The sequence below is a fragment of the Microtus pennsylvanicus genome, chromosome 2, assembly GCF_037038515.1.
Source record: "Microtus pennsylvanicus isolate mMicPen1 chromosome 2, mMicPen1.hap1, whole genome shotgun sequence".
NCBI lineage: Eukaryota > Metazoa > Chordata > Mammalia > Rodentia > Cricetidae > Microtus > Microtus pennsylvanicus.
The window spans coordinates 119,914,468-119,938,185 of NC_134580.1; the positions used below are offsets into that span (position 1 = coordinate 119,914,468).

General features: G+C 42.0%; 1 protein-coding gene across 2 annotated transcripts in view; it reads right to left on the reverse strand.

Annotated features, from left to right (window-relative positions):
- Kif16b (kinesin family member 16B) overlaps window positions 1-23,718 on the reverse strand; it is a 258,436-nt gene that overhangs the window by 32,352 nt on the left and 202,366 nt on the right. The window lies entirely within an intron of this gene.

Genomic DNA, 23,718 nt, shown 5'->3' on the forward strand with positions numbered 1-23,718 from the left:
CTATTCCTTTTCTTCCCACATCCCTTGCCATGTACCAGCCCGTTGTGCTCTCTAAAATTCATGGCCGCTATTTCTTTGTTACATATATACCTATTTGTGTATGCTTGCAGGCATATGCATGTGTGTGTGTGCGCATCTAAACATACCACCTGTACCCAAGGAGTGGGGAGCATATCAGAAAAGGGACTAGGAAGATTTTAAGAGCCAGAGGAATAGGAAGTATGCTGTAAGATTTCATCTTCTAGAAGTGCCAGAGATGCTATGCCCACAAAGTCTCATCAACATGGCTGCCTAAGCAAGGCCTGAACAAGGGTACCACCAATTGACCTGCTCACCTAAAGGGGAAAGTTAATGAGATTGCAACCCTAAACAAATAATTACAGGCAATTGGTGAATGCTAGGAGTGGGAGAAATTGTCTTGCCCAGAGGAGAGTCCCCAAATTGATTATCCAATACCAAGTGGTTAATCCTTAAATTATGCACACATTTGGCCTTTTAGAATGAAGACACTGTATTTTCTTTAGAAATTCTTCCTTCACTTTAATAATGATGCCACCGATGACTTTATAGTCCCCTTTCGAAGTTAACTGTCAGGAAGGTGGGAAGTCCCACATAACAGCTCCGTGTGCCAGGGCAGAGAATTCTTAGTGTGGGAGGCTCAGCACTATAGGAGGATTGCCTGTCCCCCTGCCCCCAAAGCTCTAATTTTATTTCTATCATTCAACTTTGAAACTGCTCAAGGCTGAGTGAAAGACTAGAGGCACCAAAATGAGAGAGATTCACTCTGAATCTGGTTTGCCTTTTAACTAACTAACTAGCTGGACTTCTCTTGACCCACCCAAATATACTCTACTGGAAAACACCACAGACAATGATATTAAGCTTGACAGGCTTCTATGAAGATTTAGCAAAGAGTGTTCAATGGAATGAAACCACATGAATTATTAGTTGTTTGAGATCTGGTGATTCACTACATAAGCCAATATTATACCTACGTGCCTTCATGCCCTCTACTTGGTAGACTTGTGGCTTTTTTGTTTGTTTATTTATTTTAAACATGGCTTTGTTGACATAAACATGTTTCCCCTGTGTTGCAGCTGGGAAGAGACAGGCCATCAGAACCTGTCTTCTGAGACCCATCCGACCTCAACTTCATCTTACACCAATGTGTTCCCCTGACAGTGATGCTGAGAGTGTGGCAAGCAAGCTTTCATAGTTGGTTTGCTTTGTTGTTTTCTCATGAGGTGATGTGGTTTCTGTCAGGAAAATTATTTAGAGTCACCTCACATCCTCAGTCAGAAATGACCCACTGAGAGGGCTACAGGCAGCTGGACAAGCCAGTAGCACCACTCAACCGCTCTTCCATGGGTCGCCTTCCTCAGATGGAGCCCAGTATTCTGTGTTGCTGATATCCAGCCTTTGAAACAACTATGTATGAAGTATAAGCAAACTTCTCATTCAGATTTTATAAAGAATAGAAAAACACTAACTTTCAATGACTTCTGGGCATATATCCATAGGGCAAAGACCAATTTGGAGGTGAAAAGCTCATCTCCTGTCATGAATAAGTCAAGTCAAACAGACATCAGTAAGAACTGACTCCAGCTCTCTCAACACAACACTGTGGATAAGTCTGTGGCATGTGGAGGATGCTGCTATGAAGTCAGCGGTGAACTAGGATAAGGAGGAAAGCAAGCAGCTCTCCCTCAAGTGTAATAAACCACAGGTGGTACACATGATAGCCACCCAGCTCCAGCGAAAGCTGTCAACAAAGGGACAGAACAATAGTGGGCAAAGCAGGGGAGAATGACTGGACTTGGGAGAGTTGAGCTTCCTGTCGTGAGACCTCGGGACACATCCCCTCATCAAGTTCCTACCAACACGCGGTCTACCTAAAGACAAGAACACCTGACTATTCTGACACATACTTAAGGAGAATGTCTTGGTTAGTTTCAGTTGTGAACTTGAAACAACCTAGAGTCATCTGAGGAGGGAAGTCTCAATGGATGGATTGCTGCAGCCATGTCTGTGAGGGGTTGTCTTGACTGTTGATTGACATGGAAGAGCCCAATTCACTGTGGGCAATGCCACCTCTCGGCAATGCCACCTCTAGACAATGCCACCTCTCGGCAATGCCACCTCTAGACAATGCCACCTCTAGGCAGTGCCACTTCTAGGCAATGCCACCTCTTGGCAATGCCACCTCTAGGCAATGCCACCTCTAGACAATGCCACCTCTAGGCTGGCACATTTGGGCTGTATAAAGAAAGCAACTGAGCATAAGCAGAGTCTGAGCAGGTAAATGACATCCTTTCTGGGTTTCTGCTTCGGTTCCTGTCTTCACTTCCTTCAATGCTGAACTGTGACTCAGAGGTATAATGTGAAATAAACCTTTCTCTACCCTAAGTTGCCTTTGGTCAGAGTGTTTCATCACAGCCAAAGAGAAGCAAACTAGAACAGGGAGAAAGGAAGGCACGGGGGAGTTGACTTTAGAAACTCTAATTGTTGGTTCTATATCCTAGTGTCAGGGCTAAGACCTGAACAAACCAACACGGAAAGTCAAAGACACAATGTCAAATACACAGGAAAGTGCCCCTGTTGGGGAATTATGTTTATAACCACAACAGTTTTCTGACCACAGCATGAAGGCACCTCTTCCTTCTGGCAGAGAGGAGCCCTCCACAGCTCAGCTCTCCTCTTCAGAGACTGTTAACAGGAGCACCCAGGCCCGACTATATGTTAATTAAGTTGAATAGAGAAAATTGCCCTTCGTTAGTTAAAGAATATTTAATATTAGTTAAACCAAGTAAATTTCTGATGCTTTAACATGACTGCTGGGGGTCACCTAGTTTGTACAAGTTGGATTATCTTCTTAGTGAAAGTATTCTTAACTGATTAATCATTATTTTGCTCTATCTCAATTAATTTCAAAGCAATATAATTTTCTTCCATAACTGAAAAAAAAAAAACAAAACAACAACACAAAACTTTAAGCATCTTTAAAAAAAATCTAAAATTAAAATAGACTGAGGAAGAGTCAGAATAACTAGCCCAGGAAGCAAGGTGAGGAGCAATAGCTATTGTGGCAGGACTTTTCATAGCTTTCCTCACCCTTCGCAAAGCTTCTCCCTCCATCCTAACCGCCTAGGGAAGTATTCCTTTGACTGGTGTGTCCATGCAGGATAAGCTACCCTCCTGTGAGACACAGAGCAGCTATCTGCAGTCCAACTGTGCGTATGTTCAAGGAAACATGAAAAAGTAGTGATGTTGACAATTTACATATGTCAAATAAAATCTATAAAAATGACTTTTAATGAAGAGTTGAAAGTTCTTACTTAATATTGAGAGGAAAAGAGAAACCGTCTGCAGAGGCTGTAAAGTTCCGCAGAGCAACATTCAGAAATGTGAGACAAAAGTCAGGTGGCAGATGGAGCTACGTGTGAGAAGTAAAGTGTGTGAGTCCATTCATGTAACATTTAGTACAGAATAAACTGAACTTTACCACAGTTATGTTAGCATAGCAAAAACAGAGCATACACAGTTTGTACTTGGTGCAGGTAGGAAATTAAGGTACCCACTGGGGGTTTGGATCATGTCCGCTATGAGGAAGGAATAGGGGACTACTGTTGTTGAACATCTGTCTCTGTGTGTGTGTGTGTGTGTGTGTGTGGGTGCATGTTCACATGTGTACATGTGTGTGGAGGCTAGAGGCGGACATTGGGTACTTTCCTCAATCACTCCCTACTTGAGTGTTTGAGACAGAGCTTCTCACTGAACCTGGAGTTCTACATGATCAACTAGATGGCTGTCAAGCCAGCTCCAGGGATCCTTTTGTCTCTGCTTTATCAGAGATGGGATTTCAGACACATGCTTCTAAGCGTGGATTTTTTAAGTGGGGACGAGATCTGAACTCAGGTCCTCTTGTGCTTGCTCAGAAAGCACTTCATGGATGGAACCATCCTCCAAGTCCTACATCAGTTTATAGTCACTCCTAAACCCACTGTCTACGCCTGCTATCACGTTTACATGGACTGGCTCCTCTGACTCAAATAAATGAGTTACTCATCCCCACCCCCAAAATCAGGAAAGGGCTCTGGTGTTGACCTGCAGTCCAACTATGAATATATAGACGTATTGGAGGTGGGACATTTGTTGTAGAATATTAGTTGAAGATGTGTTACATTCGTTTAGGCTGTGGACCATTTGTTTAATGAGGCAAAGATGTGCTGCATTCTTTTATGTTGCATTTGTTTAACTCTGTGAAGCTGTATTACTTTGCCTGTCTATAACACCTGATTGGTCTAATAAAGAGCAGAACGGCCAATAGCTGGGCAGGAGAGAGAACTAGGAGGGGCTGGCTGGCAGACAGACTAAATAAGAGGGAAAACTAAGGAAGAAGGCAAGGAGCAAAAAAAGGAGGAAAGGGGACACCAGGGGCCAGCCACACAGTCACATAAACAGTCATGGAGTAAGAAGGGGAAAAAGATATGTAAAATGAAGAAAGATAAAAAGCACAGAGGCAAAGTGGAGTTAAACAGAATAATTAAAGTTAGAAAAGTTGGCTTGAAACAGGCCAAGCTAAAGCTGGGAATCATAAGTTAGAATATGTTTCCATGTATTTATTTGAGAGCTGGATAGTAGGCCCCCAAAGAGTAAAAAAAAAAACAAAAAAAAAAACAACTACAGGACTGGTGATCCTTCCAGTCTTCACTCGTGACCCAGAAACACTGGATTTTCTTCCTCGTTCTGGTTCCTTGTGCTAAGAAGAAAATTTCAAATCCAATACCAGTCTTTTTTTGTTATTTTTTTTAATTCATTTATTTATTAAAGATTTCTGCTAGAGAAGCTAAATAAGAAGGTGAACCCAAAGAAAAACATATAGGCATCCTCCTGAATATTAACCTTCATCAGGCGATAAAAGGAAACAGAGACAGAGACCCACATTGGAGCACCAGACTGAAATCTCAAGGTCCACATCAGGACCAATACCAGTCTTATCAGGTATACCTTCCCATTGCCTCTCAAGCACTTTGTATGCTCATTTTACAGTTTTCAGGACCTCATTGTTCTAACCTAGCAGACCGTCTACATTTGATTTTCATGTGAAATCTTGTCAAAAACAAACCGCAGGTGAACAACCTCCCCTTTGCTTCCCTTTGTAACTGCAGACAAAGGAAGCTCGGCGCCCTGTAGTTCAAAAAGATTAAAGTCCCTGCAGTTCTACAGTCCTCACAACAACTGACTTTCAGGGCGACTTGGGTAATTCTCTCTGATTATGTAAAATGTTGGAGATATTTGGCATTTAGTACCAGTGGGGAAAGTCCTCTTTCTTCCTATATGGTTTCATGAAAAACAAGGACAGTATTTACCCTGTACCATATTGAGGGTCTCATGCTGAAAATACAATGGCACCAAGAACAATTTAGACGAACCACAAAAGTGAACAGAACGGTTCTGCCTAACAATGAAGACAAATATCTTTGTGCCCCGCTTGCCTCCTCCAAAAGCACCCCACAAAAACCAAAGAATGAGAAGTGGCAAAAAACTGTAATTCAGGGGACTGTGACAGCTCAAGCCAGGGAGCACTCTGGATTAGCATCCTGAGGAGGGGACAGGGTGCTGAAGAGGTCACTCAGAATCTTGTCCATTATACCTCGCCCGCTTTATGATATGGCAGACCACCCAGAAAAGCAATCACCCACACGCTCAGGCTTTCCAGCCACACTGAGATAAAGATTATGTATCTGAGTACATGGGAAAGGTAAGGATGCTCCTGGGGAAGCAGGTAAGGTTGCAGAAAGGAGAGTCTGCAGATCCTAGTCTGCTGTGCTAGACAAAGATAGGGCCATCAGGCAGGCCTGGATCTTTACCATCCACAACCAGTGATCTACTGCCTTTAATACCTGAGAGAAAGGGTCGAGGAAGTGGGGAAAAGGTAGAGAGGGAGGAGAGAGAAGATGGGAACATTTTAAGAATTCTAAGCTACTCTGGGCAAACTTTCACACCCTGCTTTCCTCCTCTCTAGTACCTCCGTATAATGGCACTTTCTCACAAAAATAAGGTCATGGCTTTGGATTATGTTGGATAAAACATTTACTAAATGTCAGATGATGAACACATATGTCAAGATAGTCAAATGACTAGACTATCTCAGACAAGTGATTATTCAGTTACATATCAACCACACAAATCATGTCTCAAACACAACAAAAACAAAACCCAAGAAGCATATAGTTTGCAGGCTGAGGAATATGCCAGCCCTGGAGTAGTGGCTTGCTCTAGGTCTGGGACAGAAGAGTTACAAGATGAGAAGAACATAAACCACAGCATGGTCTCTTAGTGGCCACAGCTGGAGGCAGCTGAAATACAGACGAAGGGAAATATGGCATTGTCTAGAAACCAGAATATAACGACTCAGTAATTGATTAAATAAGTCAAAAGGGAAAACCAGATTAAGTAAGTTCTCCTGCAGAATTCTACATGGTTTGCGAAGACACAGGAAGCTCAGGTAAGTGCAGTCTCTCCATCCCTAAGACATACACTGGCTGCATGGTGACATGCTCCAAAGAGCAGTACAAAAAGGCCTGTGGGCAGGCCTGCAGGGCAAGAAACTCAACAGTGCAGAAGCCTCAGCCAGATGATCAGGTCAGTGTCAAAACTGGCGGCTCACACTGACAGGAAGTGATGGCATGAGACTCCCGTCACCTGCCGCTCCCCAACCTATAATCCTCACCCAGTCACGAGAAAACATGACAGAAATCTCAACTGACAACATTCTATAAAATTCCTGACCAGTGTTGGAGCCATTATATGAAAAGCCACATACTTGAAATTGTCACAGGAGATGTCTAGAGAAACAAGGAATAAGTGCAGTATAGGATCTTAGACGGGATCCCAGGGGGGAAATACTGTACAGCCTGGGGTCAACAGCAGCGCACCCATGCTGGCTGGTGGTGCCAACTGCACCACTCTAGTCGGGGAGAGGTTACAGAGGGAAACCAGCAAGGTATCTGAGAACTCTCTAGACTATCTTCATCACTGTTTCCTGTGTTCTAAACCTTCCACAGTGAGGCTTATGTTTTTCTGATCCTGTATGTAAGGAATTTGGAAAGCAACTCTTCCACACCCACATAGGAAAATGCTAAACCAGGAAATCAACAAGCCTTCTTACATAAGCAGAGAAGTGGAGTCTCATGTCATGTCACTGACCCCCAACAGCACAGATGGGTGTGGAGCCTTGAACTCTGACAGGAGTGCTGTAGGCTCAGCCCAGCCTCGTATGATTGATAGAAGGTCTGAGAAGAACTAGGCCTATGGGGTCAGGTCTCCAGGAGTTTAAGTTCTAGGATCTCAACTAAGGAGAAAAAAGTGCCCCCCCCGGAATGTGGCAGGGGGCAGAAAGCCATGGAGAGGCATCTTCAAACAGGCAAGGAGGAAGGTGGAAGGCTTCAAGGTGGAGCTCCCCAAACACACTTGGTGATAACAGCCAGCCATGAGTCTGCTGAAGAATGCTCTCAGAAGTAGGAAACCAGGATAAAGGACATTGGCTCTATTAAAACGTACACAGATGATTTACCAAAGATTCATTACAAAAGGATGTGGATATTAAATAGCCTGACAATACGGAAATGATAACTTTTAAAACTTGGAGGTGGGCATAGAAATTATATTTACTTTAGGACAGTCAATTTATAGTTTGAGGACATAAACACAGTGTTTGAAAACTGTGACAACTTTAACACTAATTTTGTAATAATCCTTTTCCTTGAAGTCACATCGGTTTTAAAGGACTTATATCACGTGGTAGAGACACTCTCAAGTCCAGCACCTTCTTCAGTTTTGCTTTTTTTTCTTTCACTTCTGTTAAATGCAAGTCAAATTCAATTGGATGCTTGTACTTAAAACAGCATATCTAGAATGCACACAGTGTTAAAAAGCTGCTTCGTTCTTTGCTCTTCATTCTTTTTAATTCCTTTTTAACCATCTATGTCTTCATCCCTTTATCTGTGCCTATACATTTCAATAATAAAATTGCATTCATTAGGCAGGGACATTCATTATGCTTAGAGAAACACTGCATAACCCACTGATCTCTTCTTTTTCTTATATCATGTACAATATTTATAAACGAGCATGCATCATTTTTATGGTAACAATAAAAAATGATTATTCTTTCTATAAATTTAATGGAATAGTTAAATGAGCACTGCATGTCTTTTTGTTTTAAAAACCTATGATTGGGGGTGACTGGATTTCAAATCTCAGTTCAGCATGGATTATGGAATGGAGATTAACTTGTAGAAACACTCTAGGTCCTGGCTTCATCATCTGTCCAGTGAAGGAGCTGAGCAGGGATGCTCATGTCTCCTCAGCTGAAATCCTGTAACTCAGGTACTGGTGATTAAAATTTCTCTACACTGAGCCACAAGTGGCACTTCAGATGCACGGCAAGGGTTCCCCCATTATCTTGGCTCTACTGTATGCTCTCCAGGAGTGCATCTTCCTTTAAAGCCCTCACAACATTCTCACCTGAAGGGAAGCTCAGATGTCAGCGAGGATGAAGCCCAATGTAATAAGGGAACATGTTAGTTTCCGTGAGGTTAGAGGACACAAAAAGGACAGGCACGAATGGGGACTCAGTATTCACGAGAAACCCCTCAAAATGGCATCTTTTCCTGCTATCACCATCATCCTCCAAGCAGGAGTGGGAAATGATGTGAAGGCATTTGAGCTCTTCTGGGGAAACTGTATATTAAAGTTAAAAATGATGAGTGAGGTCAAATAAATTGAGTGTTTGTGGGAGATATGACAGGTCTAGAGAGTGCTGGAAGAAATTTTAACAACAGCTCTGTGGCCTATTTTGCATAATTATGAAATTTGATTATGCAGAGCAAAATACTGGAAACAAACAGATGAGGATTAAAATAGCGCATTTTTTTTGGTCTAAGAGAAACATTAACAACAAACTTGCTCTGCAATTCAGTAAATAAAACGTTCTAAAGACAAAAGATGAAAATTAGAAAAATGAAATCAGTATATTGAGGCTGACTGATTTCCCATGGAATTTGTCTTTTTCTTAGTACATTCAGAATCCTCAAACCAAGAAATTAGCTTTATTCTGGATGGGCAACAACAGACTGTGTCAGGTTAAAAACAGAGCTGTATGAAGAACGTTCACAAGAGGCACTCAGGACTAGCACAGACATTTTCCGTAGTTATGCAACTACAGTTTGGGAGACCAGAAACATTAAGTATCTATGTATCCATCTATCAAGCATATGCATTTGCGTGCATATTAGAAATAAAGCCAGGATTCTGTCTGCTGCACTGCGGTATTTCTTACTGACCCGAGTGAACGTTTCACGTATGTCTAGTCTAACTTTTCTCTTTCTGACTCCCTGGGAGCAGACCTAGCTCAAGTTTCTTCAGAGTCATCAAGCTCAGACTCTGGCTTCAGTGTTTATTACATCAGTAAGACAGGGCGGCCAGGCTGTTGCCATCGGAAAGGCAAGCTCAATGTAACAGAAAAGTTTGCTTCCATTAAAAGCTTTTTGCTCTTGGCCAAGTTCACTGTGGGTTGAGAAGTCTAGCCAGTCTTGGAGGCAACAAGACAGGGAAGGGTTTCCTAAGTGGCATTGTTATTACATCAGAGAGAAATAACGGAAGTCTTAAAATGTAGAAAGTAAAGGAAAGCCCTGCTTGTGTTTTATGATTTTTAAGAGTAAAGTAGATCAAACTGAATCAATGAAGGAAAACTGAGTACTAGGAAAGCTGGAGTCTTTACTAATACAAGGAAATCATGTGACTTTGTTTGAATATGTGTATTGCCATTCATTATTACTTAACTATCCACCCACTGTAGTGATATTTTGTTTGTGCTTCAACAAATAAAGTTTGTCTGAGAATCAGAGTATGGAGTTACCCATGTTAGTTAGCCATAGAGGCTAGGCAGTGGTGGCACACACCTTTAATCCCAGCATTCAGAAGACAGAGGCAGGTAGCTCTCTGTGAGTTCAAGGCCACCCTGGGCTACTTGAGACTCAATCAGTCCAAAAGAAACTGAGCCAAGTGATGGTGGCTCACACCTTTAATCCCAGCACTGGGGAAGTGGAGATGGGAGGTGGGTGAAGATAAAGCTGTGTGGAGAGAGGAATTTGAGGCGGGAGGAGACAGAAGCTCAGGATTCCGTCTGAGGTTTCATAGAGAAGGCCTTCAGTCTGAAGACTTGTAGAGACAGGTTATTCCCTCCATTTGGTCTGAGGATTTTGTAGAGGTAAGAACTAGTGGCTGGCTGCTCTGTTTCTCTGATCTTCCAGCTTTCACCCCCTAATATGACTCCAGGGTTCTTATTATTAAGACCAATTAGAATTCACGCTACAGCCCCCCCCATTCAAGTTTTAAAGATAGAACATGGCACTGTCACTGATGAAGTCAACTCCAGTCTGCCTTTTCCATGAAGACATACCTACACATAACCAGCAGCTTTGGAAACAGCTGTACCCTGCAGGGTTATGGCTGTAAATTTCAGCCGCCCCAGCTTTTGAGAAATGCAAATAAAGAAAACTCATCAAAAGGTTGCCATAATTCTCACAGCTGACTAGACGGAAGCATTTTTGACTACTCAAAATTAATAGCAGCTCCCAAGGCCTTATAAGAACAGCTGTCACTAAGAAATACACTCACAAACAAAAAAGCAATTCTCTCCCTAGGTTGATTTGTTAGTGGCACGCAGCGTCGGCCCTTCAGGAGCACTGAGCCACCTGCAGACCTTTGATGGGGTGGCTTGTTCCCACTGCACACAAGATTTATGAGCACCTGACCTGTGCCCTCTTAGTCTGAGCACATACTTAACCCTCGTGAAAACACCCATTGAAGGAATAGCAAGGCAGGACTCTGTGGGTGGGTCAGTCAACAAACAAATCCAAATAGGATAAATCACAAACACAAACTACTCTTCTCTTCTGACCAAAATGCTCCAACATTGAGGCATTTCTAGCATAAAATAGGGTTTGGGAGTGTAGACAGGGCTGCATGACTTCTAGCTATATTTGGTACAGAGATTAATTTTCCCACACAGAGTCTCACTCTTCCTAACGCTAGTGTCAATTCCATTCAGGCGTGAACCAGTGAAGACAGATCCGATAATATTCATGTATGTTGCAATAATTTTTGAAAGAAATACAGTCATATCTGTGAATATTAAATACCGAGTTTTGCAGAATAAATAAGTTGAATTAACCTCAATGCTTGTATTTCCCAGTCCTTGCTATGATGTTAATTGTCTCTTTCCAGGACTAAAACATTCTAGAACATGTCACTGCAATGACATTCAAAAGAAGGGCAGAGTTTCTGGTTATCTAAGCTAGTATCTATGGGGACTTGCTATGGGCAAATTTTTAAAGAGAATAAATGTTGTGACAGTCGGACTCCTCTGCAGCATTATGCAAGTGTTCCCAGGATTCTACAGTAAACACAGTCATGGAGAGGCAGGCTCACAAAGAGCATGGGACCAGCAGCCTGCAGACACGGCCATGTTTACTTTAAATTCTTAATATGACTCTTAGCAGATTTGTCTCTGGGTCTTTCTTTGGCTTCTTATTTCTAAAATGGAAAGCTGGGCTGCTCTGTCATGAAGGCACTTTCAAATGCGTATTTCATATCTGCAAATCGTTTCTAGCTGCTATCTAACTGTCCTTCCTTGCCACGTAAGACAGAAAAATTCAAGCCCATACCTCTAGTGACTCAAGACTCCTTCATTGTTCATGCCTCAACCTGTCTCTTTGTTAATGTTGAGACTATTCCTCACTGACTACCAGTATTTAGCTAGAGACCCATGATAATAAGAAAATCAACTAGTGTTCCAAGATGGACGCAAAGAAAAAGACCAGGCCATGCTTTAATTAGGGTCCAGAAAGCCCCATCCAGGGGCGGCCGCTCCATCACTACACACTCTGGAGCAACCATAAAATCTACACAATTGACATTTCCTAGTCTATGGTTGATTTCCATATTTTGGAAAAACCTTTCAGGTAATTCAGTTGGTCTTTGTTTCTCTACTCACCCCTGAAAGAAGGGAATTTAATACCATCTATCCACCAAGCAGAGAGGACGGTGTGGTATAAACCACTCAGAGATACCTGGACCTCAACGACAACATACTAGGTCAGAAAACTGGCTGCCTTCTATTTTTGTCTACATAGCTATTTACTATTTAAAAATTCAAGGCGGCCAAGAGCTTTGTAAAACTGAATTTATTGAAAGCTTACTGGATGTTCCCGTGGCTACAGTTGGTAGCATTATAATTTGGGAACCGAGTACATCTGCAATTTTTTATATTAAATTTGGAATGCTGGATATAAACCTATTTAGAAAGGATTGCAGTGATGGATGGTAAATAGCTCTCCAACACAAATATGAGGCCAATATTTGGTTTCTTTTATCATCTTTATTTGGTGCTGCTTTGGGAAAATTACTTGGCAAATAAAGGTGAGAAATGGTTCTATGAGCACAAACTGAAAGTCCTCATACAAATGAAATAAGCTCTTGTCTAACTGCTTTCTTCCCTCCCAGTGGTACTCACTGGGAACCCAGAGAATAGCAGATGGGACACAAAACTATTTCTCTAGCACAGTAACCTACCAGTTTTACTACAAGATTCTAAAATTATTTAAGATTACTCAGCTTTGTTAGGAGAAAGAAGCTTCTTTAGGGATGTAGGTGATAGAGAAGGATTGTGTTTGACACTCCAGAACTTCTGCGCTCACTTGTCTTCAAGAGATGAGTTAGTTATGGCACAGACAGGCAGCCTGACCTACTCCATATAACTTATCTTCACCAGGAACAGAGAACTAAGTTCGCTTAGTACTTGCTTTGATTGTGTGTGTGTGTGTGTATGAGTAATTTTATTGACTTTTTGTGTATGAGTATTTTGCCTTCACATATGTCTGTGCACCACCTGCATGCCTAGTGCCCACTGAGGCCAAAAGGGGGCATCGGATCCCCTGGGACTGGAGTTACACATGATTGTGATCCACCATGTGGGTCCTAAGAACTGAACTGGGTTCTCTGGTAGAGTAGCCAGTGCTCTTAAGTGCTGAGTCACCACTTGGGCTCCTTGACTATAGATGTTAACACAAAATGTCCAATTTTCATTGACCATTCCTTTGCCTGTGGGCATCCAGCCTGAACTGGCTTTAGAATTCTTTCTAGGCGAGAGCTACAAAATAGTCCTCAATCAACTGCAATACTCAACTGTTTTCCTCATAAGGCTTTTCTGAATTATGGCACATGCCTTAGTCTCTACTTGCTGCTGTATGAAACTACCTTAGTCGGGGTAATGTTTTTGCAGAAGTCTACTTCTGGAGATGGAAAAATTCAAGACTAAAGTGAAGCAAATATGGTGTCTGGTGAGGGCCTGTTCACCAAAAACGCCATCTTTGTTGCCTTCCTCTGGAAGCAAAGAGTAGTTAACCAGCCTTTGCTCCGCTGTTTAGAGCACTAATTACTTTCAGCTGAACTTCACCTTCATGACCTAACCATGCCCCATGGGTCCCACTATAATATCAATAATATGAGGCAATTTCACACATGAATGTTGAAAGGCACAAATATTCACTCTGAGGCAGTTTCCTGGAGGCTCAGGCACTCTGAAGGGAGAGCTGTTAGGTAAGTGGACTGAAACAAAGACCGTTAGAATGGTGGGCAATGGGCAGCTCCTTTGAACCTGCTACAAACACCAAACGGCTCTTGGGAGTATGGATTTCTGGTCGTATAAAAAGGTATTTATTAAACAGCACCAGAGCCTAGGACAGCTGCGCACAAAGCCAGGGTGGGGTCGTGCTTGGCCTTTGCTATTCATTCTAATGGCTGAGAAGTGGTGCACATTTAAATGTTTGTCTTTTTCCTTTTAGCTTCTTACTGAACATGATTCTTAGACTGCATCAGGAGCCATCAGTACACACCAGATTCTGATTGTGTCAGGCCCATCAGTGCACATCAGATTTGGCCTGCATCAGGACCTGTTGTAATATGAGGCGGTGGCAGGGCTGCGTCCCCAAACACCCCAGCCACCGGCTCCGGCTAGCTTATGCCCCAAATAATTACACGGACACTGTATTCATTTAAACACTGCTCTGGCCCATTCCTATCTAGCCTCTTCTAGGCTAATTCTCACATATTAATTTAGCCCATTTCTAATCATCTGTGTAGCGCCCCTAGGTGCGCTTACCGGGAAGATTCTAGCCTAAGTCCATCCTGGGTCGGAGCTGGGGCATGGCGTCTCTCTGAAGAGTCTGCTCCGGAGAGGAGAGTAGCGGAGTCTGACCTCACTTCCTCTTCCTCCCAGCGTTTTGTTCTGTTTACTCCTCCCACCTAAGGGTGGGCCTATCCAATGGGCCTAGCAGTTTCTTTATTGCTTAGCCAATGAAATCAACAGATTGATATATGACACTCCCCCATCACTTCCCCTTTTTCAGTTTAAACAAAAAAAAGGAAGGCTTTAACCTTAACATAGCAAAATTACATATAACAAAAGTTATCAAGTAAAAGTTACATCAGAAACATTTATACATATAACAAAATTGACTGTAAATCTCTATCAATAAAGCAAAATCTATACTAATGCAAATTATTCATGTCTATATCATATCCCCCTTTAAATGTAAAAGAACATTTATAAACAATTTTTGGGAACATGGGCGCAGTTTTTTCTCTCCAAACTGCTTCCTGCTGAATGGGGGCGTCGTTAATCAGATTATTTAGGGTGTAACCTGTGTGCCAGGTTTATCTCAGTTGGCAGTTGAGCAAGGCAATTTTCTGAAGATGTTCACAGCAACCCTTCAGGAGGACGTGGTCCATCATACCAAATCGGAATAGAAGAAATCCATAGAGTCTCATCCTCTGTGAAAACAAAAGAAGACTCTCTCCAAAGCATCATATCCTTAGACCCAAATTCTGAAGTCATACCCTCATGATATCCGTTCTGGTTCCACTTGGCAGCCCATATAATGAAATGTCTCTCTGTACTTAGCTCCTTCACAGTCAAAAATTTTAAAGAAAACACAATGTACATAATCCAGACTCTCTGTGAATTTTTCATCTTTACGCGGCTTATTTTTATTTATATCTATAACTATCTGTACTCTGTCTCTTTAAAGACTTTACTTTTACTTTTTTCTTTTTAAACCATTAACTTTATTCTCTATATTCTTTTTCTTCTCTCTCCCAAGCCTACGTACATTCATCCAACAGTGTGACTCATTTGGTGGTCTGAATCTGTCCTATTGTGAATCTGCAATTTTTTACTATCCAGGAGCACTTTTGATTTGCGCCTTTAAATCATTAGGCGCTTAAGAATCTAAGCTGTGACATTTCTAGGTTAACTTTTTGCTTTTTGAGCGCATATCTTTGACCTGGAATAACCCTGTAGACCAGGCTGTCTTTGAACTCTCAGAGATCCGCCTGTCTCTGCCTCCCAGGCATTGGGATTAAAGGTGTTTGCTACTACTTGAACTCACAGACATCTGTTTGTCTCTGCCTTCTAGGCACTGGGATTAAAGGCGTGTGCTACCACACCTTGAAGTCACAGAGGTCTATCTCCCTCTGCCTCCCAAGTGTTGGGATTAAAGGTGTGTACTAAGACACACAACAACTCTCTTCCTTTTTTTGTTTTTTGCTTTAAGAACTTTAACTTTCAGCTTGCATATATTTTTAACACACAGTAAACCATTCAGAAATTTTCTCTGTCTTTGAATCTCTCTTTACTGTATATCTCTCTTTTTCTGACCACAAGAGCCTTTAATTTACCAAGCAATATCAGTAGGACTAAAGGCGTGGCTTTGCCAGCTAGATCCAGTCCATTTCTTAGCTTTCCAGCCTCATGGCGGATATACATGCTGCAGCCATGTTTATAGCATTTCAAGGTCCCTGCCAGCCAGCGAGCTACAACAGACAACACTCAAGTCCTCTCTCTGTAGCCGGCCCTCCTGCCTCAAACAGTCAGAGTTTGCCCTGGCAGGATGGCCCAGAAAGCCGGCATTTTTAAACAGCGCAACTTTTTTCCTGCTACGCCTGAAAACCGAAAAGCATGCGTTCAGCTTTTCATCAACACTGTTTAAGTGTTTTGTGGCAGGACCTCTTAATGAGCCGCAGGGTTTTGCAGCTAAAGCTGAGTCAGGAAGCCTCTTGGGGCTACCAGGTAGGAGCGGCACTCAGCACTTTAATTCTGAGACTGAGCGTGCAGCACAGAAATTCTTTTCATCCAAGTAACATCCAAATCTGACACGCAGAGCACTACGCAGTCTGAAAACACGTCCCTGTATGGCGGCAGGAATCCGCCATGCTCTTCCGCCTGCCTAAGCCTGATTCTGCCTTCTGCCCAGGAGCAGGCGGGGAGCTCTGAGTCATCCTCAGGGTCTCAGAGCACTCTCCTTTCGATCCCAAGCGGGAACACAAACATAAAGCCAGAGTTTGCACTGGCGGCACAGCCCCGGGAAGCCACACTTTAAAATAACGCAGCTTTTTTTCTGCTGCTGTTGCTGAATCAGGAAATCTCTCTACAGCACGCCACCAACAAACAGCAAAAATCTGTGTTAAATGCTCTCTCCCTTATTTTTAAGCCTTCTCAGGTTTTTTAAGTGGATTTAGTCCATCACGTGGGGCGCCATTTGTAGTAATATGGGGCGGCGGCAGGGCTGCGTCCCCAAACACCCCAGCCACCGGCTCCGGCTAGCTTATGCCCCAAATAATTACACGGACACTGTATTCATTTAAACACTGCTCTGGCCCATTCCTATCTAGCCTCTTCTAGGCTAATTCTCACATATTAATTTAGCCCATTTCTAATCATCTGTGTAGCGCCCCTAGGTGCGCTTACCGGGAAGATTCTAGCCTAAGTCCATCCTGGGTCGGAGCTGGGGCATGGCGTCTCTCTGAAGAGTCTGCTCCGGAGAGGAGAGTAGCGGAGTCTGACCTCACTTCCTCTTCCTCCCAGCGTTTTGTTCTGTTTACTCCTCCCACCTAAGGGTGGGCCTATCCAATGGGCCTAGCAGTTTCTTTATTGCTTAGCCAATGAAATCAACAGATTGATATATGACACTCCCCCATCAAGGACCCATCAGTGAACATCAGATTTGGCCTGCATCAGGACCCATCAGTGAACATCAGATTTGGCCTGCATCAGGACCCATCAGTGAACATCAGATTTGGCCTGCATCAGGACCCATCAGTGAACATCAGATTTGGCCTGCATCAGGACCCATCAGTGCACATCATGGACTCCAGACATAAACAGTAATTCTATCTCCTTCTCAGAAGAGTGAGAGAATACATAAAGGAAGCTCTGTTCCTGAGGACACAACTTGGCTGATATTTAAAAGACACACTGATTTTGGTAAAGTAAAAGAATATGATTTTTATACATACACAAAAGAGGACTGTGGAAATGATTTGTGCGCAGATTCTGGAAGATACACAGTCTGATAGATGCTGCAGCAACCTTCAGAGCTGCCTGCAGTCTATGGGAGGCTGCCACCATCTCTTACAGACTACCTGTAGCATTATCATTGCATAGATGTAGAATCTAAAAACAGGGGGTTTAATTTGATTAAGATTCTGTACAAGGTCAATGGAAGAAGTAGGGAATGAAACCTAGAAGGAACGGTTGGCCTGTCTAATACATGTCAGTACACCACAGGGACAAATTAATTCAAACCAAAAGGACCAGCACATGTGGATTCTGGAAAAAAAAACTGCTAATATTAAAGAAAATACATAAATAAAAAATGACAAATTTACAATCCCCAAATAGTGCAATAGCCCACTTGTTCTGACGGAACAGGGACCACCTGGTGTCTGTTCTACAACCATGTGCTGGTCTTCTTCCCCTTTATTACCAAAGAAGCCGTCAGTGGTGGACACCTTTAATCCCATCCCTAGGGAAGCAGAGACAGGCAGATCTCTGTGAGTGTGAGGTCAGTGTGGTCTACAAAGTGAGTTCCAGGATAGCCAAGGCTGTTACACAGAGAAATCCCATCGTGAAAAATGAAAATAAATAAATAAATAAATAATTGGGAGGAAATAACTCCAATTTCATTTTTCCTCCTTTGGAAAATCTGTATTGTCACTGTCCTGAAAGAAAAGGTCTAAAGCTTTGTTTTCTGTTCTCTCAGCCTCAATCCCTCCATTTCTGGGTTTATGGAACCGAGTGGCTTAATTGGATAAGTTATTCTGCTTTAAAAAACCCCTGGTTCCTTCTGCTTTGTTGGAGACGTGTCGGGCTTCTAGTGATCAATAGCTCCTTATTGTTGTCATTGGCGTACTATCCACAGGTGTGTAAAACACCCCTGTGGGGTGTCAGGTGATCAGTGTGTAGCTGTCCTTGAAGAAGCATTACAGTAAGCAATTGTTCGCAGGAATGGGGCTTTGTGAGGAGACAAGATGAAGGATGGCCATGAAGGAGCTCTAGAACGTTCTCTCAGGGGTGATGGTCTTCAGGACTCTCATCTCACCTGAGTTCAATGTAGTCTCCCTAGTTGCTTAAGGACAACTGAGCAATTATGAAATTCCTTCACAGAAGCTTTACAAGTTGACCAGAAGTCACACAGATATGTTCATAAATGTCCAGAGAAGACCCACAACAGGAAAAAAATCTGGAAACTGCCCTAATGTCCTACAGAATTCTAGAAATCTGAAAAGCTGCTAAGTCAACTTAGTTGTTAGGCAATACTGCCCATGGTAAAAATGGCATCCCTCCTCCACCCAAATAAGGTATTTCTTGACAAGTTGAACGACAGCTATCCAAGTAGGAAGCCACAGCTTTCTCTTCTGTTCTAGGTGAATCTAACCACATGCCTATTGTTGGTGCTATGCAAGTTCTGCTTATGGAGACAGTCACTCCACCGTAGCATGGGATACTAGGTTTAAGATACTCATATCTGTCCATGGTTGCCTCATCTCATAAATACGTAGGCAATAACCTGTAAGATGTGAAGCAAAGGGAACAGCGACTAGACAGCCTCGTGCACTGACTGCAGAGTGCTGGAGGCTCTCGTCCAGCTTCTGCCTGCAGGCCAGTGGGAGTTGGGGAGGCAGGGGCCCTAATGCTCTGTATAGCCCCTGGGAGTCTGTTGAGCCTACAGCTATAGATGGACTCAAGGGAACCCTGATAGATGCTGCAAATAGATACCTCTGAGGCTTAGGTTAAAACAAACTTCAGAGGAGATTTGGTATATTTACCCAGTATAGGTGATGCACACCTTTAATTTCAGAACTTGGGAGACAAGCAGATAGATCTCCATGAGTTTAGGCCAGCCTTGTCTACATAGTAAATTTTACACCAGCCACAGTAGGAAAACCCTATAGCCCCAACTCCACCAACAACAAGACACACTTTGGTATACCTTCCTCAATCTTTAAGCATGCACTTAGGATCTATTTGAAGCCTGAAAAGGATCACTGAAACAACATCATCAAAATCTCCATAAAAGGAGCTGTCACATCCAACTATTTTAGAGTGTGTCCTCAAGAGAACACACTCCAGAGGGAATGTGAAAGAACAGGATGTAATTTTAGACAAAGTTCCAGAAGATTTCAGGCTGTAACTAAAACTGAAGCTTTAAGGTGTCAAAGGATTATCTTAGCAAGTATATTATAGATTCCATATATTTTGAATTCCACTGTGCTTTTCAACTTTCTTCCAACTTGATCAAAAAGTTAGACCCTTGTAATGAGTAAACTTAATGTATGTATATCATTCCAAAACCTTATCTTTAAACACTGTTACTCATGCGATGAAGACAAGAATAATTTTCTACCTCCACAGAAAGAATGAGCCCAATGTGGTGACAGAGTTGGGTAAATAAGGTGCATTCCCACATGTCCATGAAACAGTGTCCAGGAGAGAGAGTTCCAGGGTCCTTGCATAACACCTGTGGCTTACCGGAAGCAGCTATCTTAAAGTCATGGGCCTAGTAGGGTGTTTTTAGGTCAGAGTATTTGGATGTAGAAGATGGAGATTAATGTTACAGACAAAGATGAGACAGTATGAAGTCTAGTGACAGAATAATATTTAACAAGAACCCAGCAAATAGTACTAATCTTGAGATGCAAGAGTCACATAAGGAGTAAGAGAACATGAGGCTGAGACACACAAAAGAGATCCAAATTTACTGGAAGGTACACAGCAGACAATCAACCCAATATTGAAGCTCCACCTTGAAATGTTAAATGGAAACTACTGCTTTACTCTGATAGGGTAAGATCAATATAGAATTAGAATAAGGTACTATAAAGATTTGAGGTGTAACATGATTCTTTTAAATTCCAGATTTTAATAGTATTCGTTTAGCACAAGGAGATGAAGGCAAGTATAGTGGTGCATGGTCAACCAGGGCTCGCTCTCTCTCTCTCTCTCTCTCTCTCTCTCTCTCTCTCTCTCTCTCTCTCTCTCTCTCTCTCTCTCTCTCACACACACACACACACACACAGAGTCACCAATGAAAGAAAGCAAACGACAAAAGGATAAATAGAAAATTAAATCAAAGTACCTGACTTCCTACCCTGGCCTTGGCCCCGTGACAGGAAGCAACTCTTCCTGTCACCCACAAACAGCGCTGGGCGCACAGTGCGATCAGACAGAAAGTGACAGGAGGTACAAAGCTCTGCACCAGGCTCACCGTTGCTGAGCACCTACATGTGACTAGCTGTGGCAGCTCAAAGACACAGCGCACCAAGGCTTCCTTTCCTGCACGCCAGGCTTGCCAGTCTCAGACCGCTACCCACTCCCATTAACTGTTCTCTGTGAAATGCATTTACACAAGCATTTCAGGGCCTTCCTTCATAACTAATGTATTTTGTCCTCAGGATAAAGTAATTATAAGTCATGAAATTGAACTCAACGTGGAAAAGCAATTTTTGCTCTTGGGTACCATCTCAATCCTGAGGCTGTGTTTAGGAAGGGGCCCCTGTGAGGACACGTCAGGAATATAATGGTCTAAATGCTGAACCGTAGCTAGCAATTAAAACAGAAGTAAAGGGGTTTTCACTATTGCTGATCTAAATGCCGAATTTTACTTTAGAAGTTCATATAGCTTACTGTACAAACTGAAGTCTTACCCTTCATCTTTCTTGACATTTCCACTGGGTGTTTAAGAACATCTTCAAACTTAATCTATCAAATATAATTCTGGATTTGAGCTCTCTGCCATCCTAGAATCCTTTCTCCATTCGGGTGTTAAAATGACCTTTAAACAGCGACACTAGGTCACTCTGTTGCCTTGTTTTACTGACCCATGGCTTCCCACAATTAAGAATACCCTAAGTGATCACGATGTCAATTTCTGCCCTCATCCTGACCACGTGTGCCATTATCACACACTTTTGTTCTTGGGTCATAACCAACTTGGTCCCACCCCAGTACCTCTGTATCTGCTGTTTTCCTTGACTTAAGATGTGTTCAGCTCTAGATCTCAATGCTTGTCTTCTTCACAATATTCAGACCTCAGCTTCTATCTCTTTGAGTCTTGACTGGCCTGCCTAGTTAAGAACTAGTCAGCTTGCCTAGCTTGTATGCCACAGTACTACTATCCTGTTTTATTTACTCTGTGGTACTTCACTTTATCAGAAAGTGCCTAAGGTATCTGCTTATTGTTCATCCTTTCTAATTCATGAGAAGCCAGAATGTCACTATCTTATTCTTAGCTAGTCACAATAGAGTTTCTAAATACAGATCTGTGAATGAAGAGGCTAACAAATAAAGCCAGTTCGGTTTTCTTCATTTGAAGATAATATGTCAGCTTGTTTACATAAACATCCTCCTCCACAGAAAGACTTTTACATACAACAGTCCCTGTTTAATTCTCCTTTCTGATACCAGGCAACCCCTGGCCTAAGAGTCTCTATCATGCCAAGCCGGGTAAGTGTTCTTTTATTGTATCTTTACAGATGGCTTTTGTATTGGAGTTTTCTTTAAAATAAAAGCACACCAACAGAGATGTGCACTGGTTCCTCTTAAAACTCTTCTGAATCTCTCTTCATTCACTTAAACTTGAATTCCATCTGGTCAAAGATCCCAACCTGAGATGGCTTTTCGTCAACATGTCAAGTACCTTCTGTCCCCACTGCCCTTCATTGGTATCCTTCCTAAAATGCAGAAGACTAAACTAGAATGACACCTGCCACACAGCCTTCCTCAAGACAATCAGTTCACAGTCCGCTCCTTCCATAAGAATCTAAGATATGTAAGAGCAAAGACTTTTGCTCCTGTCCACTATAGTACTATAGGAAGCTAGAGGACTGAATATACAGAATGAATTCAACTAATTAAAGAACTGGAATAATCATGGAGTAAATGGCATGTGCACATGTACACGTGCACGCAGTCAACATCTTCTGTTTCAAAGACAGCACTTATTCTATTTGTTACCCTGGTGCTTTAGTGACATTAATAATATATGCAAAAATCTACTCATTATTAAAGAACTGATGTAGTAACTCATAACTAGGAAGCTAATGAGCTGTAAGTTCACTTTAAAATCAAGCTGCTCTGTGTATTTAGTATGTGTACAACAATGTTCTTGTTAATTGTTAATAACAATTTGGGCTATGAAGGTAAACTCCAGAAGCAAACTTCATGACTTGAATTGATATGGTTACTTCTAGAACAAAACCTTTTGAGAATACTGAACTATACAATGCACACTAGAAGCTTCTCCTTAATTCAAAGATGGCTTGATTTTAACTGGGTTACCCTGGGTCTTCAAATCAAGCAATAATTATATTTAAAAAATGTTACCTTCTATTTTATATGGTTAAGAGACGGTAAAAGCTGTGGAACTGTTAAAGACATTGGCTTATCCATGTGATTCAAACTGGACTAAATTTCAGACTACAGAATGTCTGGGATTTCATAGACAGTGGTGGAAAAGTACTTGGTGAGGGTGCAGAGGGTGAACAGTGACTGTTGACTGTTTTGCAGCAGCACAACCTACATTACTACAGCGCTGAACTTCACACAGCGTCCTCTGCTGAGTAGTCACTGTGAGCACCTGGGAATGCACTTCAGCCCGGCAACATTTCTTTGTTTACTTAAACTTGTTTTAAAATCCAGTCTTTGTCCAAAAGAGATTATTAATGTTTCAATACACTTGAGTATCCAATCTATGCAATACTTTCTTGCTTCTAGATAATTTCGTGTTACTATTTATCCTTTTCTTTACTGTGTGATGACAAAAATCTCATGACTGACTTCTCATTAAGTAGAGGATTAAGAAGGAATGGAGTCTTTAAGAGAAAAAGCAGTGAATCCAAGCTAATAAATGTGTCACTATTTCATTTTAGTAGTTTGCTTTGCTTTGTTTTTTGTTTTTGGAAACAGGGTTTCGCTGTGTTACAGTCCTGGGTATCTTGGAACTTGTTTTGTAGACAACAATGACTTCAAACTCACAGAGATCCACCTGCTTCTGCCTCCCAAGTGCTAAGATTAAGGCATGTGCCACCATACCTGGCTCATTTTAGTAGATGTTATTGTTTAAAAGATATAAATTGATTAAAATGTCTGAAATTAACCATATGTTTATATAAAGAATGGACTTCAGTTCGTCTCTAATATTTTCAAAATCTGTGTTCAGAAAATCTTTCAATTTTGTACAACAGAGTAAGAACAGAATGAAGATGGTAACTTTGACAGATGAGTAACTGAAATCAAAGTTGGTGATAGGATCT